This window comes from Coregonus lavaretus (assembly GCF_964263955.1).
Source record: "Coregonus lavaretus genome assembly, chromosome: 12".
Taxonomy (NCBI): Eukaryota; Metazoa; Chordata; class Actinopteri; order Salmoniformes; family Salmonidae; genus Coregonus; species Coregonus lavaretus.
Genome location: NC_139999.1, coordinates 40,294,298 through 40,308,651, shown reverse-complemented (window position 1 = coordinate 40,308,651; position 14,354 = coordinate 40,294,298). Strand labels below are relative to the sequence as shown.

Genomic DNA, 14,354 nt, shown 5'->3' with positions numbered 1-14,354 from the left:
TTTCAATGTGCTTTTTTAAACAAACTAGCCCTATCCTTAATTAATAATTTGACGTATAGGCCAACCAAATGGCACTCAACACATCCACCTTTTTTTTGTGGTAAATTATACCATACCCTGTCATTTTAGGGTAATATTCGCTGTGCTTTACGTCACCCTCATCAGTTCAGTACTTGTACAGAGGGTTGCTACAGTAACGTTTGCAAGACAGCACGCGGTCACTGTGAACAGTGGTAATTTAACCGTCATTGGTACTACCATAAAGATCCGCATGTGTATTTATTTCACTGGGTATGACAGAAGCACCAAACATTTTGTTAAAAATAAATTATATTGATCCCACAAAGCTAGCCAACGTAACAACGTTTTTGGTGATGTGATACTGATGATTTTGGGCACAGATGGTTTGTTTACATAGCAGTCAGGATAATTAACGTCGCAGGTTAGGTGAATGAACGTGGCAGGTTAGGAGAACTAACGCAGCAGGTTAGGTGAATTAATTTAGCAGGTTAGGAGAATGAGGTTAAGGTTAGGAAAAGGTTTAGCGTTAGCGTTAGCTAATGCTACGGTTGTCAACAGCTGTTTTCCCTGACGCGACCACTACATAGAGCTGTAGGCCTACTCCATCTAACCACAACCGTAGAAATGTAAACAAATAATCTGTGGCGACAAATCACAGAGAGGAAAAGGCTAAACGAGAGGGTTTACTCAACCCAAAATATGTCAACGAAAATAAAACCACGAGAGTGTCGAATTTGTTCAACAAAAACATAATGTCTTATTTTCTACGTGATGTTTATTTGATCGAATAGAAGTTTCGTAATGCTTAAATTGTTACGAGTATGCTGATATAAGTAGGACACGTGACATCCCCGCAATTTTGAAAAAAACAACAACTTTATATTCGAGTTGTCTAGAGATGGCTATGCATGATATTCATGTAATGTGGCTGTAGAATATAATCTCTCGTCATTGAATACAGGCGGTTGCCGTTAACAACCCTCATCGAATATTCAGAACAAATTACAATAAAGAGATGTATCCACCAATCCAGATCAATTATTATTTCCTTGATTCCTCACATCCTCATCGCCCCCTCTAAAAACACAATGGAGAGGAAGGTCCATTCACTACCTTGTTGTGTCTGTGAATGACAATTTGCAATGAATGTCCATTCGCAGCTTTGTATGATTTGATGCATGTTTTTATTCTGTCATAGGCATGTGCTCGCCTGTAGTCGGCGGGAGGGAGTCCAAGGCTTCACTGCACTACATTCATAGGCTGCAAAGAAAGGCACTTCATGCCTGGATAAGCTACATTCACCTCCGCCAAGCTAAGAGGAAACCACAAGGTGCCATCTTCTGTTAATCATGTGTACTAGTGTTTCTCTTATCACAATCACTGGATGGCATTCATGGTCCAGGATAACACTGTAGCCTACATGTTTTTGTATTCTATGTTATGCGTCTTGTATGTCCATTCGTCATCACACATGAAGTTCCCTCCCAGGAAATAAAAGTGATTTGAATTTAATTGTTTCAAAGTTAGTACCACATCTGCTATGTTATGTGTTTTCTCCGTAGTTTACAGACAGGTATTGGATACTCTGGCAGCAACGTCTGGAGGAAGCTGAAGATGGGGGACTTCAGACACAGATTACACTCGTCCACTACAGGTAGGCAGGCTTCTTTTGTAAAATTTCAGCAACGCTATCCATACACATGTTTTTGACTTCCCAGACAACTAGTGTGTTCCGTGTTAGTAGAAGAGTAATTCTGAAAATAGTTTGTCTCTTGACAGCACTTCACTGCAGAGCAACTGTTTGAATCACTGGAGAGAGCAGCTTGTTGAGCACTGATGCATGCAGGTACACACACACGCCTACAGGTAACTGCCAAAATAAAGGAAACACCAACATAAAGTGTCTTAATAGGGCATTGGGCCACCACGAGCCAGAACAGCTTCAATGCACCTTCAGTTGGCATAGATTCTACAAGTGTCTGGAACTCTATTGGAGGGATGCGACAACATTCTTCCACACAAAATTTCATATTTTGTTGATGGTGGTGGAAAATGCTGTCTCAGGTGTTCAATTGGGTTGAGATCTGGTGACTTAGATGTCCATGGAATACGGTTTACATCATTTTCATGCTCATCAAAGCATTGAGTGACCACACGTGCCCTATGGAGGCATAGCCATTATAAACAAAATAATGGCCTGCCCAGCATTTTTAGACGTGACCCTAAGCATGATGGGATGTTAATTGCTTAATTATCTCAGGAACCACACCTGTGTGGAAGCACCTGCTTTCAATACACTTTGTGTCTCTCAATTACTGACGTGTTTCCTTTATTTTGGCAGTTACATGTACATTACTGTGTGTGGTTGTAGGGTCTGGAGCGTAGTGCTGAGGCCTGGTTTGCTAACCACATCTTGCCTGGGTTGAGTTTACCTGCCAGAAGAAACAGCACAGGGAGAGGAGAGAGACAGCACAACTCCATAATCCCATCCTGTTTCTGACCTAGTGCTGATCTAGGATCAGATCCACCCAGTCCATGTGATCTTATTCATTATGATCTGAAAAGCAAAGCTGATCCTAGATCAGCACAACTACTATTAGACACTTTTTGAAAAAGGGCCCTGGGCTACATTTATGAAATACATATAGCTAGCCTTGTGATGATGATGATGTTGTTAGTGTGTGGCACACTCTAACCGTCTGTAGGCAGCGTCAGTACACTTGGGCCTTTTACACCTGGTGGGGACATTCAGAGGAGAGAAAGGAGCAGAAGCTGGCTGAGAGGATGGTAAAACAGCTGTCACAACACACATACACACCACTCAGAGATATATACACACTGTCATGGTACATACATACACCCAGACACAGCCCACCTGTCCTGCCCTTTAGGCCTTGCTGCATGAAGAGAGGTCGTGTTTGAGTAGAGCATGGGACCACTGGCAGTGGAGGGCGAGGCAGGAAAGGGAGAAACGGAGCGCCTCTGACACACTGTACCGCCATACTCTACTCCACAACACACTGAGCCAGTGGAAGGACAACGTCACCATGATCCGGGACAGGTACTGTACGACTGAACGTCTTGAGATTATAATACACTTTAATGACCTGTTACTCAATCAATCAATCAATCAAATGTATTTATAAAGCCATTTTTACATCAGCAGATGTCACAAAGTGCTATACAGAAACCCAGCCTAAAACCCCAAACAGCAAGCAATGCAGATGTAGAAGCACGGTGGTTAGGACAAACTCCCTAGAAAGGCAGGAACCTAGGAAGAAACCTAGAGAGGAACCAGGCTCTGGGGGGTGGCCAGTCCTCTTCTGGCTGTGCCGGGTGGAGATTAAAATAGTACATGGCCATTAAGGTCAGATTGTTCTTCAAGATGTTCAAACGTTCATAGATGACCAGCAGGGTCAAATAATAATCAGTGGTTGTAGAGGGTGCAACAGGTCAGTACCTAAGGAGTAAATGTCAGTTGGCTTTTCATAGCCGAGCGTTGAGGTCGAGACAGCAGGTGCGGTAGAGAGAGAGTCGAAAACAGCAGGTCCAAGACAAGGTAGCACGTCCGGTGAACAGGTCAAGGTTCCCTAGCCGCAGGCAGAACAGTTGAAACTGGAGCAGCAGCACGAACTGGTGGACTGGGGATAGCCAGGAGTCATCAGGCCAGGTAGTCCTGAGGCTTGGTCCTAGGGCTCATGTCCTCCGGGAGGGGAGGGAGAATTAGAGGGAGCATACTTAAATTCACATAGGACACCAGGTAAGACAGGAGAATTACACCAGATATAACAGACTGACCCTAGCCCATGGCACATAGACTATTGCAGCATAGATACTGAGACTGGTGGGTCGGGGGACCCTGTGGCCCTGTTCGACGATACCCCTGGACAGGGCCAACCAGGCAGGATATAACCCCACCCACTTTGCCAAAGCACAGCCCCCACACTGCTAAGGGATGTCAACAGACCACCAACTTACTACCCTGAGACGAGGCTGAGTATAGCCCACGCAGATCTCCTCCACCGCACGAGCCCGAGGGGGCGCAAAACCAGACAGGAAGATCACGTATGTGACTCAACCCACTGAAGTGACGCACCCCACCTAGGGACGGCATGGAAGAGTACTAGTAAGCCAGTGACTCAGCCCCCATAATAGGGTCAGAGGCAGATAATCCCAGTGGAGAGAGGGGAACCGGCCAGGCAGAGACAACAAGGGCGGTTCGTCGCTCTAGTGCCTTGCCGTTCACCTTCGCACCCCTGGGCCAGACTACACAGTCATAGGACCTACTGAAGAGATGAGTCTTCAGTAAAGACTTAAAGGTCGAGACCGAGTCTGCGTCTCTCACATGGATAGGCAGACCATTCCATAAAAAGTGAGCTCTATAGGAGAAAGCCCTGCCTCCAGCTGTTTGCTTAGAAATTCTAGGGACAATAAGGAGGCCTGCATCTTGGGGCCGTAGTGTACGTGTAGGTATGTACGGCAGGACCAAATTGAAGAGATAGGTAGTTGCAAGCCCATGTAATGCTTTGTAGGTTAGCAGTAAAATCTTGAAATCAGCCCTAGCCTTAACAGGAAGCTAGTGTAGAGAGGCTAGCACTGGAGTAATATGATCAAATTTTTTGGTTCTAGTAAGTCAGGATTCTGTCAGCCGTGTTTAGCACTAACTGAAGTTTATTTAGTGCTTTATCTGGGTAGCCGGAGAGTAGAGCATTGCAGTAGTCTAATCTATAAGTGACAAAAGCATGGATCAGCTTTTCTGCATAATTTTTGGACAAACGGTTTCTGATTTTTGCAATGTTACTAAGATGGAAAAAAGCTGTCCTTGAAATATTCTTGATATGTTCGTCAAAAGAGAGATCAGGGTCCAGAGTAACGCCAAGGTCCTTCACAGTTTTATTTGAGACGACTGTACAACCATCAAGATTAATTGTCAGATCTAACAGCAGATCTCTTTGATTCTTGGGACCTAGAACTAGCATCTCTGTTTTGTCCGAGTTTAAAAGTAAAACAAATTGCCGCCATCCACTTCCTTATATCTGAAACACAGGCTTCCAGGGTAGGCAATTTTGGTGCTTCACCATGTTTCATCGAAATTTACAGCTGTTTGTCATCTGCATAGCAGTGAAAGTTGACATTGTGTTTCCGAATGACATCACCAAGAGGTATAATATATAGTGAAAACAATAGTGGTCCTAAAACGGAACCTTGAAGAACGCCGAAACTTACAATTGATTTGTCAGCGGACAAACCATCCAGAGGCAAGAACTTGTCCGTGTAGACCAATTACGGCTTCCAATCTGTCCAAAAGATTGTGGCGATCGATTGTGTCAAAAGCAGCACTAAGGTCTAGGAGCACAAGGACAGATGCAGAGCCTTGGTCTGACGCTATTAAAAGGTAATTTACCACCTTCACGAGTGCAGTCTCAGTGCTATGATGGCGTCTAAAACCAGACTGAAGCGTTTCGTATACATTATTTGTCTTCAGGAAGGCAGTGAGTTGCTGCGCAATAGCTTTTTCAAAATGTTTTGAGAGGAATGGGAGATTCGATATAGGCTGATAGTTTTTAACATTTTCCGGGTAAAGGTTTGGCTTTTTCAAGAGAGGCTTTATTACTGCCACTTTTAGTAAGTTTGGTACAAATCCGGTGGATAGGGAGCCATTTATTATGTTCAACATAGGAGGGCCAAGCACAGGAAGTAGCTCTTTCAGTAGTTTAGTTGGAATAAGGTCCAGTATGCAGCTTGAAGGTTTAGAGGCCATGACTATTTTCATGAATGTGTCAAGAGATATAGGATTAAAAAACTTGAGTGTCTCGATTGATCCTAGGTCCTGGCAGTTCTGTGCAGACTCAGGACAACTGAGCTTTGGAGAAGTACGCAGATTCAAAGAGGAGTCTGTAATTTGCTTTCTAATGATCATGATCTTTTCATCGAAGTAGTTCATGAATTCATCACTGCTGAAGTGAAAGCTATCCTCTTGTGACAAATGTTTTTAGGGGTGCGACTGCATCTAGGGTATTACGCAAGGTTAAATTTAGTTCCGCAGTTAGGTGGTTAACCAAATGTTGTACTCCGATGTCCTTGGGTAGGTGGAGGGAGTCTGGAAGGGCATCTAGGAATCTTTGGGTTGTCCGAGAATTTATAGCAAGGCTTTTGATCATCCTTGTTTGGGGTCTGAGCAGATTATTTGTTGCGATTGCAAACGTAATAAAATGGTGGTCCGATAGTCCAGGATTATGAGGAAAAACATTTAGCGCCACAATTTTTATTCCATGGGACAAAACTATATCCAGGGTATGACTGTTGCAATGAGTACATCCGGAGACATGTTGGACAAAACCAACTGAGTCGATGATGGCTCCGAAAGCATTTTGGAGTGGGTCTGTGGACTTTTCCATATGAATATTAAAGTCACCAAAAGTTAGAATATTATCTGCCATGACTACAAGGTCCGATGGGAATTCCAGGAACTCAGTGAGGAACGCTGTATATGGTCCAGGAGGCCTGTAAACAGTAGCTATAAAAAGTGATTGAGTAGGCTGCATAGTTTATGACTAGAAGCTCAAATTTGCTGTCATAAATGTTAGCAACACCTCCGCCTTTGCGGGATGCGCGGGGGATATGGTCACTAGTATAACCAGGAAGAGAGGCCTCATTTAATTAATCAGGCTTGAGCCATGTTTCAGCCAGGCCAATCACATCAAGATTATGATCAGTGATTAGTTAATTGACTATGACTGCCTTGGAAGTGAGTGATCTAACATTAAGGAGCCCAATCTCTTTCAATAATGACAGGAATGGAGGAGGTCTTTATTCCAGTGAGATTGCTAAGGCAAACACCGCCATGTTTAGTTTTGCTCAACCTAGATCGAGGCACAGACACGGTCTCAATTGGGATAGCTAAACTGACTGTGCTAGTGGCGGACTCCACAAAGCTGGCAGGCTGGCTAACAGCCTGCTGCCTGGCCTGCACCCTGTCTCATTGTGGAGCTATAGGAGTTAGAGCCCTGTCTATGTTGATAGATAAGATGAGAACACCCCTCCAGCTAGGATGGAGTCCGTCACTCCTCAGCAGGCCAGGCTTTGTCCTGTTTGTGGGTGAGTCCCAGAAAGAGGGCCAATTATCTACAAATTCTATATTTTGGGAGGGGCAGAAAACAGTTTTTAACCAGCGATTGAGTTGTGTGACTCTGCTGTAGAGCTCATCACTCCCCCTAGCTGGGAGGGGGCCAGAGACAATTGCTCGATGTCGACACATCTTTCTAGCTGATTTACACGCTGAAGCTATGCAGCGCTTGGTGACCTCTGACTGTTTCATCCTAACATCGTTGGTGCCGACGTGGATAACAATATCCCTATACTCTCTACACTCTGCAGTTTGAGCCTTAGCCAGCACCATCTTCAGATTAGCCTTTAAGTCTGTAGCCCTGCCCCCTGGTAAACAGTGTATGATCGCTAGATGATTATTTTTAAGTCTAATATTGCGTGTAATGGCGTCACCAATGTCTTGGGTTTTCAATTTGTCAGAGCTAATGGTGGGAGGCTTCGGCGGTTCAGACCCCGTAACGGGTGGAGGAGAGACCTGAGGCTCGGCCTCTGACTCCGACTCGTTGCTTAATGGGGAGAAAGTTTCTGTCGGTTGAGCATGCCAGAGTAATCCTACATTCTTTGTTTCTGTATGATGTCAGTATGTCCAGCACAGAAGAGCGAAGAACAGCAGGCTGGATCAGATTGACTCATACATGAAGACAGACTTCTCAAACACACCTTACAGGCCTGGAAGGCACAACAGAGCTCACATCATATACATCAGGGATGGGCAACTGGAAGATTGTATTACATTTTTTTAGGAACTCTGGGTCTGAACTTACTTTTGACAGTTAGAATAGTAGAATACACAAGGTGCAGTTTCTAATTTGGTTTTGCATCGACAGTTTCTCTTGTTATGTCACTCAATTAGCCCATGTCAGCTATAATGTATTAGATTGATAAGTTAGTCTAGCGGCCTGCTATCTAAACTTGTAGTTGTCATGGTTGAATTACCAACCAGGGGGCCCCCATTTGATTTTGTGAGTCACTCTCACTCAGATATCATATTAAAAACTGCAAACATTTCTCTCCACCTCATGTCAAAATCTGTAGCATTGCAGGAAATTAACTCTAAAACTTCAACAACAACAAAATCGCTCCGCTGTCAAGAGGGGGGGGGGGCCCAAAAAGGCTAGGGCCGGCTCTGACTGCATGTGTGGGTATGGATGTGTGTATGCAGACCTGCTAGCCACCCCTCAAAGTTGCCAATCCCTGTTATACATCATACTACATCAAAAGTGTTAGTTAACATTTCTATTGTTGTTCATTATTTCATTTGGTCATCATGTGTCTTCTGACCTGATTGATGCTTCTCGCAGAATAGGCTCCACCCTGCTTAGTTTGTTTGTGTCCTATGGGACGTGCTGTAATCTCTCTGCCTATGATCCCCTGTAGGAGCATCTCCTCCAGACACAGCAGGTCAATGAGCATGTAGAGGAGCGCTACAGCCTGCATCAGCATGACTTCATGTCTCAACCCAAATGGAACCACAGTCTCGATCTCTTTATCCACCATCTTTTACTTGTAATTGATTTTGTAATCTTTCTAACTGACACTTGTATTACGTCTTCCCAGGAGGATTCTGCGTGTGTGGAAGGAGACTGCAGCCCTGTTGGCAGCAGCCAGGAGCAGAGAGCAGAGAACCACTACCAGCACTGTGTTCAGGCTAAGGTATTAGAGCTGATCTAAGACCTATCTACTACTATCTACTAGTTTAAGGCTATTATTTAAAGTATTATAGAAGCTCAATGACTTAGCTACCAATTCATTTCTACTGCTTCATATGTTATCAGTACTGTTACCACGACTGATTCTGGCTGCAACTACTGCTCAGTCAGTGTGAAATACTGACCCACAAATGTCATTTATTTTCCTATAGGTGCTGTTGGCTTGGAGGAAGCCATATCTTGTGCAGTGTCAAACCGTCACCAGCAGAGAGAGGCAGTGAGCAGGGCTCAGTCACATTAATAAAGGTAAAGAGATACTAAGATGGAGACAAATTGTTCAATATTCAATGCTATTTTCTGTTAGATCCTTCTCCTGGCACATTGAATGGAGCCTCCATTGAAATGTGAAGCCTAATGCCATCATTTTTGAATGTCTCAGTGTGGCAGCAGGTGACTTTCAGGAGATGGAGGGATCGAAGCAGAGAGGTTGTAGAGGAGAGTACAGGCATGGAGAAAGCCAAAAGGCACCACCACCACTCTCTTCTCTGCAGTATGTTCAGATTGTGGACTATGTACCAGCAGCAGAGCTATAAGGTAGATGGGTACTGCATGTTCAACTCTGTTGTGTGGTATTTGATACATTCTGATCATATGTTAGTCTGTGTTAATATTGTGTTTTTCATGTGGTCCTTATTTAGGTGATGCAAGAAAGGGGACACTCAATGCTGAGACAAAATACATGCCAGCTCTTTTTTGCACGCTAGAAAATTGTGGTGAGTTTATTGCTGTTTTTAACATGAATTCCTGTTTTAACATGCTTATTTCAAATATTAAAGGTCAACTTGCCAATACTTGTGTGAGAAATTTGTGTCCAAGTCACTTTAAAATACAATGATTTAATTGAAAAATAGTCTTTTTGGATGGTTCTTGTCTCAAAGAAAGGCCAGATAATCTAATTATCTCCTCTTTCATTGGTCCGTCTGTGAGCCTCTGAGTGTCGGGGTGAACTCCTGGCTGTTATGTAACTGAGTGTGTTTTTCTTCCCTGGTGTGCACAGCTGCAGCACAGAAGGAGAGAGGCTGAACAGATAGATCTGGCCCTCTGGCACTGGTCCCTCAGTCTGCAGGCCAAGGTAACACCTGGACACATACTTCACTGGCAGCTGGCCTTCAGCCTAACTAAACCACATGAGATATTATCCCTCTCTCTCTGTTTGTCTGTAGTGGAGGAATTCTCTCTCCTGCATGATTACCACTGCTTACCCTGTTGATGTATATAGCCTGGGTGCAGATCTGTTTGTGCGCTCTTGCCAATTACCATAGGAGTTAGCAAGACATCACAAATGGCTCTGTGACCAGGCTAATGGGTTTAAAGTCAGAGACATATTTTCCTCGTTGATGATATCCAGGCCACAGCTGGAATAAAGGATATGAAAGGCACTCTATAGACATAATGAATGAGACGTCCCCTGGTGAATAGAGTGGAAACCTATAGAAGAGTGTAGACTCATCAGACATACTGAATGAGACGTCTGATCCCCTGGTGTGTTCTGTTCCAGGTGCTGGAGGCTGTCGGTCGCGGAGCAGCACCGGAAGCAGGAGAGGCTGGCCCAGGCTGCCCAGTTCTATAGAGACCAGCTCCTAATGGAAGGGGTGGCCCAAGCCACTCACATGGGCAGCTTCTGCACCAACATAGCACTGCACAGCCAGGAGCAGGTGTGTGTGAGCAGATTCTGTGTTTGATTATCTTATAGTCTGCCTTGTCTGTGTGGAAGTGTATTAAGCCTGTCTTTTCTGTGCTCAGCCCTGGCGCAGAGGGCCTCACCCACAGCCGTACACAGACTCAGTGGCGCAGGGAGCAGGAGACCGCACCCTCAACCACTTGTAAGTGTGGGCACATGTTACTATGCCAACATCAGACCCTACACCTTATGGGGAGGGTTTTCCGGATACATGGAAAATCTCAATTGAAATCACTTTTTAGTCCAGGACCAGGCTTAATGTGTGTCTGGGAAACTGGCCCTATGTCTCCAATCCTTGGGAGTCTCACAGTAACTTTCTCTAACTGTGTGCAGGGTGGCGGTGCGTGCTTCCAGATAGCAACCACGACGGCCTAGAGATCTGCTGGACTCCCCGGTCAAAGAGCTGCTACCACCTGCAGCTCCTCTACATCTAAGACCCAGTCTTCTACCACCTCCACCCCAGGTCCCAGTGACAGCGAGCCTCCACCCTGCTGCAGCCTCCCTCCCCATCACTCCCGTACTGGCACAGCCAGCGCCCCAGCTTCGTCTCCCAACGGCCTCACATTATGGATCACTAGACCAGGACTGCCCCCTTCTCATTCATGACCACCCACACTCAAACTAAGGTAGCGATTACTACAGTGAGGGGAAAAAAGTATTTGATCCCCTGCTGATTTTGTACGTTTGCCCACTGACAAAGAAATGATCAGTCTATAATTTTAATGGTAGGTTTATTTGAACAGTGAGAGACAGAATAACAACAAAAAAATCCAGAAAAAACGCATGTCAAAAATGTTATGAATTGATTTGCATTTTAATGAGGGAAATCAGGATTTGACCCTCTCTCAATCAGAAAGATTTCTGGTAATGAGCTGAGATTAGGAGCACACTCTTAAAGGGAGTGCTCCTAATCTCAGCTTGTTACCTGTATAAAAGACACCTGTCCACAGAAGCAATCAATCAATCAGATTCCAAACTCTCCACCATGGCCAAGACCAAAGAGCTCTCCAAGGATGTCAGGGACAAGATTGTAGACCTCACAAGGCTGGAATGGGCTACAAGACCATTGCCAAGCAGCTTGGTGAGAAGGTGACAACCGTTGGTACGATTATTCGCAAATGGAAGACACACAAAATAACTGTCAATCTCCCTCGGCCTGGGGCTCCATGCAAGGTCTCACCTCGTGGAGTTGCAATGATCATGAGAACGGTGAGGAATCAGCCCAGAACTACACGGGAGGATCTTGTCAATGATCTCAAGGCAGCTGCGACCATAGTCACCAAGAAAACAATTGGTAACACACTACGCCGTGAAGGACTGAAATCCTGCAGCGCCCGCAAGGTCCCCCTGCTCAAGAAAGCACATATACAGGCCCGTCTGAAGTTTGCCAATGAACATCTGAATGATTCAGAGGAGAACTGGGTGAAAGTGTTGTGGTCAGATGAGACCAAAATCGAGCTCTTGGGCATCAACTCAACTCGTGTTTGGAGGAGGAGGAATGCTGCCTATGACCCCAAGAACACCATCCCCACCGTCAAATATGGAGGTGGAAACATTATGCTTTGGGGGTGTTTTTCTGCTAAGGGGACAGGACAACTTCACCGCATCAATGGGACGATGGACGGGGCCATGTACCGTCAAATCTTGGGTGAGAACCTCCTTCCCTCAGCCAGGGCATTGAAAATGGGTCGTGGATGGGTATTCCAGCATCACAATGACCCAAAACACACGGCCAAGGCAACAAAGGATTGGCTCAAGAAGAAGCACATTAAAGTCCTGGAGTGGCCTAGCCAGTCTCCAGACCTTAATCCCATAGAAAATCTGTGGAGGGAGCTGAAGGTTCGAGTTGCCAAACGTCAGCCTCAACCTTAATGACTTGGAGAAGATCTGCAAAGAGGAGTGGGACAGAATCCCTCCTGAGATGTGTGCAAACCTGGTGGCCAACTACAAGAAACGTCTGACCTCTGTGATTGCCAACAAGGGTTTTGCCACCAAGTACTAAGTAATGTTTTGCAGAGGGGTCGAATACTTATTTCCCTCATTAAAATGCAAATCAATTTATAACATTTTTGGCATGTGTTTTTCTGGATTTTGTTGTTGTTATTCTGTCTCTTACTGTTCAAATAAACCTACCATTAAAATTATAGACTGATCATGTCTTTGTCAGTGGGCAAACGTACAAAATCAGCAGGGGATCAAATACTTTTTTCCCTCACTGTATATTCCAAAAACACATGTACTGTGTGTGTTTTGAATGAGATTTCTTTATGCAATTTTCTATGTGAGGCAGCCTAGTGGCTCATGGGTAAGAGACTCCTCACTACTGCCCCCAAATGAGTTCACCATCCTCCATCAACAGCCAGAGTCTGATGTAGAAGATGTGTTAACTGAGGAGGAGGATGGTGTGGATCCCACCTTAGCCTGGACCAGAGAGCTGCTCAATATCCGCCTGGACATGCAGTGCTTCCAACAGGACCGCAAGCAACTCCAGTAAGGATTCACAGCTCTGTGATTTTAACATTTCTGATAGATCTTGTTTATACATTCTGGTGGATTTGTGTGTGTGTGTGTCGTGGCTAAGACTTGAAGAGGTGTTGAGGAGCTGGCTGCAGACGAGTGGAAGTGAGGGAGAGACTGAGGAGAGGAACACTATCAGCCAAGAGCTGGATGAGGTAAGACTTGAAGGGAAGATGCTGCGGTCATTGGTATGTGTAAGGGCCACAATGCCTTTAAGGCAGAGGAAGTAAGGATTTATAAACAAAAACAATTGTGGTGTTTATGAAAAATATATTTTAAAAATACTGGCTGTTCAACAGTCCATAACGAAAACAAGAACCAATCATTTAAGTAATACTTTTTTCATTGGTTTCCTATCCACTTATAAATTATTAACTAAACTGATGGCTTTGATTTAGGATGCATTCCTCTGGAGGTGTCATTTCATGTGAGCCATAAATCTTCAGCTATGAAAATGGGAGCAGTCAGAGTTTATAACAAGTCAAGCATATAATAACAATGCCATATCATGCAATGATTTTCCCCATTATTTTGTGGTCATTCCAGATTCATGTCCAGCTTTTTGTATTGTTATTTAGAGATGGAGGAGCATATTGGCAGGCTGTCAGGTGAACTGGCAGAGCAGAAGCCTGATCTCCACAGCAGCACAGCCACAGGACAGGGACTGGGACAGGCCATTCTCAGCAGACCTCCAGAGCATGGGGCTACTGATCATTACTCAGTCCACACTAGATGACAGACAGGACCATGGCGTCCCAGTGGTGTAAGAGAAGGAGGGGCACCTTAGCCCTATATTGAGGAGCACAAGGACTTCTGAGGAGACAATACACCTGTCCATGTTTTTGACATGTTGTCATTCTCCACTGGTTGTTTTTATAGTATAAAACATAATTATTCAAAATAGAGGAAGATTTACGGAAATTGCAGCTTTTGAATTTAAAACCCTAATCTTGGTGATAATCGGTTGGACTGAGAAAGAATGGAATGGCAAGGCAGCTGTGTTTGATTTATGTTTGATTCACTTGACTGTATGCTGTAATGGGCTTTTTTTATATATGTATAATATTTTGGTGTTTGTACATTATTGAATAAAATATTGGCTACATGCTTAATTATTTTGGTAATTTCTGCATTAAACTTTGCAGTGCTGGACTGTATTTTCACGAAACTATTACATTTATTTAGGTAACACTCGATTTTTCTTATTACATAATCATGCATTCAATGTATTCACCACGATAAGCCAAACAAAAACTGGAGGTGTGAGATACTGGCAACACTTCTACAGACCTCAAACGCGTAAAAGTGCTTGGATGCGG

General features: G+C 44.5%; 1 pseudogene across 1 annotated transcript; it reads left to right on the top strand.

The window, feature by feature from the left end:
* Positions 1 to 6,754: 6,754 nt before the first annotated feature.
* On the top strand, positions 6,755 to 13,771 carry LOC311138831 (protein SFI1 homolog; annotated as a pseudogene). The gene is made up of 15 exons: positions 6,755 to 6,769; positions 7,710 to 7,804; positions 8,506 to 8,579; positions 8,686 to 8,781; positions 8,990 to 9,083; positions 9,217 to 9,371; positions 9,476 to 9,550; positions 9,835 to 9,909; positions 10,001 to 10,071; positions 10,336 to 10,492; positions 10,531 to 10,660; positions 10,852 to 11,159; positions 12,809 to 13,008; positions 13,049 to 13,190; positions 13,616 to 13,771. The product of its transcript is annotated as a protein SFI1 homolog (transcript).
* The last annotated feature ends 583 nt before the right edge of the window (positions 13,772 to 14,354 follow it).